Source organism: Elephantulus edwardii, unplaced genomic scaffold, assembly GCF_000299155.1.
Source record: "Elephantulus edwardii isolate Elephantulus edwardi_28Jun2011 unplaced genomic scaffold, EleEdw1.0 scaffold00196, whole genome shotgun sequence".
In the NCBI taxonomy this organism is placed as follows: Eukaryota; Metazoa; Chordata; class Mammalia; order Macroscelidea; family Macroscelididae; genus Elephantulus; species Elephantulus edwardii.
Genome location: NW_006399946.1, coordinates 1,242,741 through 1,246,073, shown reverse-complemented (window position 1 = coordinate 1,246,073; position 3,333 = coordinate 1,242,741). Strand labels below are relative to the sequence as shown.

Below are 3,333 nucleotides of genomic sequence, written 5' to 3'. Positions count from 1 at the left end.
ACCTAGGTTGCCCTTTCTGTTAGTCTGCGCGTGTTCTGTTGTGCATAGGGTTTTCAGAGGCCTGCTATTTCAGAAGTGGGTGGCCAATCCTTCTTCCTAGTCTGTCTTAATCTGAATGCATTTTCTCAAACACCTGAACGTAGAAATCTGATATGAGCCAACTATTCAACTGCTAGGAAATCAGTACTGAGACACGAATGGACATAGCCCACCAGTTCTGACTCAATGGCACACAACAATAACATGTTCATAACAGTTACTCATGATGTTGTTGTTGTTATGTGCTGTCGAATCATCTGCAACCCATAGTGATCTCATGGACAGCAGCTCTCAATCTTGCCCTGTCTCACTGATTCCAACACATTGCCCCAAGTGCTGTAGCAATCCATCTCATCCGGGATCTTCCTCCACCTTTCTGAGCATATCTTTCCTGGTCATGTGCCCAATGAGACAGAGACTCAAAATCCTAGGCTCTAAGGAGAAACTTGCTTTCACCCTCTCCATGACAGACCTATATGATTTCTTGGTGGTCCATTGCATGTTCAAGATTCTTCTTCAGCAACACAACTTGAAGGCATCAATTCTTGTCATTTTTAGTCATTGTACAGCTCTCTGGTACATGGTAAGTAATTGCAAATACCATGAACTGAATTAAGTGCACCTTAGTCTCTAGACTGACATCATTACTTTTCAGCACTCTGGAGAGGTTCCTGAGAGCAGATTTTCCCAGTGCAATTTGTCTTTTTAATTTCCTAACTACCTGTGTTAATAGTGTTGATGGTGGAGCTCAGCAAACTGTTAACAACCTTAATCTCTTCTCCATTTATCATGGTGCTGCGATTTGGCCCAGTTGTGAGAATCTTTGTCTTCTTAATATTGAGCTTCCGAACCATAATGAAGACTATATACCTTGACCTGTAATAAGTGCTCCAGGTCCTCCTCAGTTTCATCAAGCAAGGTTGTGTCATCTGCATAAGATAGGTTGTTGATTAGTCTTCCTCCAATCCTGATGCCACATTTCTCTTCATAAAGCCCTGCTTCCCACATGATCTGTTCTGCATATAGATTGAAAAGGTATGGGTCTCATTTAGCACAGTGGCGGACTTGAGGTACGGTTCTTCCCCTCCACCACCTGGGACCTTCACTAAGCAACCATGTCCAAGGGCCCTGCGGTTGGCATTGATCTTGGCACCACCTACTCCTGTGTAGGGGTCTTCCAGCATGGGAAAGTGGAGATCATTGCAAATGATCAAGACAACCGGACCACCCCAAACTATGTCGCATTTACCAATATCGAACGATTGATAGGCGATGAGGCAAAGAATCAAATTGCAATGAATCCTACTAACACAGTATTCTATCCCAAACGTCTCATTGGGCGAAGATTTGATGATGCTGTTGTGTAGTCTGATATGAAACACTGGCCCTTCATGGTGGTGAAAGATGCAGGCAGGCCCAAGGTCTAAGTAGAATATAAAGGAGAGACCAAAAGTTTCTATCCAGAGGAGGTGTCCTCTCTGGTTCTCACAAAGATGAAGGAAATTGCAGAAGCCTACTTTGGGAAGACTGTTACCAATACTGTTGTCACTGTACCAGCCTATTTCAATGACTCTCAGCACCAGGCTACCAAAGATGCTGGAACCATTGCTGGCCTTAATGTCCTCTGAATCATCAATGAGCCAACTGCTGCTGCTATTGCTTATGGTTTAGACTAAAAGGTTGGTGCTGAAAGGAATGTGCTCATCTTTGACTTAGGAGGTGGCACTTTTGATGTGTCAATCCTCACTATTGAAGATGGGATATTTGAGGTCAAGTCTACAGCTGGAGACATGCACTTGGGTGGAGAAGACTTTGACAACAGAATGGTCAACCATTTCATTGCAGAGTTCAAGCGCAAGCATAAGAAAGACATCAGTGAAAACAAGAGGGCTGTCAGATGCCTCCGCACTGCTTGTGAATGTGCAAAGCGCACACTTTCTTCCAGCACCCGGGCCAGTATTGAGAGATATTCACTGTATGAGGGAATCAACTTCTATACTTCCATTACCTGAGCCCACTTTGAATAATTGAATGCTGATATTATCCGTGGCACTCTGGACCCTGTGGAGAAAGCTCTGAGGGATGCTAAGCTAGACAAGTCACAGATCCATGATATTGTCCTGGTGGGTGGTTCTACCAGAATTTCCAAAATTCAGAAGCTTCTTCAGGATTTCTTCAATGGAAATGAGTTGAACAAGAGCATCAACCCAGATGAGGCTGTTGCTTATGGTGCAGCTGTCCAGGCGGCCATTCTCTCTGGAGACAAATCTGAAAATGTTCAAGATTTGCTGCTCCTGGATGTCACTCCACTTTCTCTTGGTATTGAAACTGCTGGTGGAGTCATGACTGTCCTCATCAAGCGGAATACAACCATTCCTACTAATCAGATGCAGACCTTCACAACCTACTCTGACAACTAGCCTGGTGTACTCATTCAGGCCTATGAAGGTGAGCGTGCCATGACCAAAGATAACAACCTGTTTGGCAAGTTTGATCTCACTGGGACACCACCTGCACCTTGTGGTGTTCCTCAGATTGAAGTCACATTTTATATTGATGGCAATGGTATCCTTAATGTTTCTGCTGTTGACAAGAGCATTGGGAAAGAAAACAAGATTACCATCACCAATGATAAGGGCCGCTTGAGTAAGGAAGACCTTGAAGGAATGGTCCAGGAGGCTGAGAAGTACAAAGCTGAAGATGAGAAGCAAAGAGATAAGGTGTCTTCTAAGAATTCCCTTGAGCCCTTATGCATTTAATATGAAAGCAACAGTTGAATATGAAAAGTTTCAAGGCAAGATCAATGACGAGGACAAGCAAAAGATCCTTGACAAGTGCAATGAGATTATCAACTGGCTTGATAACAATCAGACTGCAGAAAAGGAGGAATTTGAGCATCAGCAGAAGGAACTAGAGAAGGTCTGCAACCCCATCATCACCAAGCTGTACCAGAGTGCTGGAGTCATGCCCGGAGGCATGCATGGTGGCTTCACTGGTGGTGGAGCTCCTCCATCTGGTGGTGCCTCTTCTGGACCCACCATTGAAGAGGTTGACTAAACCAATCTGCATACTTTATAGCATTCATTGTCCCACAGTTAAATTTTGAAGGACCCAAATTTGTAGCACACTGCAGTTGAAAATTCTAATCTGCTAGACTAAATTTCTGGGCATTCTTAATACTTGAATATGGAATGTGTATAGGGAAAGGAATTAACATTGCACTTTATTATCACTGTATTGTAAGTGTAAAATGCAATGTCTCAAATAAAGGTGTATTTAAAATTGGCACAAAAA

At 43.5% G+C, this 3,333-nt stretch overlaps 1 pseudogene; it reads left to right on the top strand.

Annotated features, from left to right (window-relative positions):
- The first annotated feature begins 1,154 nt into the window (after positions 1-1,154).
- On the top strand, positions 1,155-3,096 carry LOC102869254 (annotated as a pseudogene).
- The last annotated feature ends 237 nt before the right edge of the window (positions 3,097-3,333 follow it).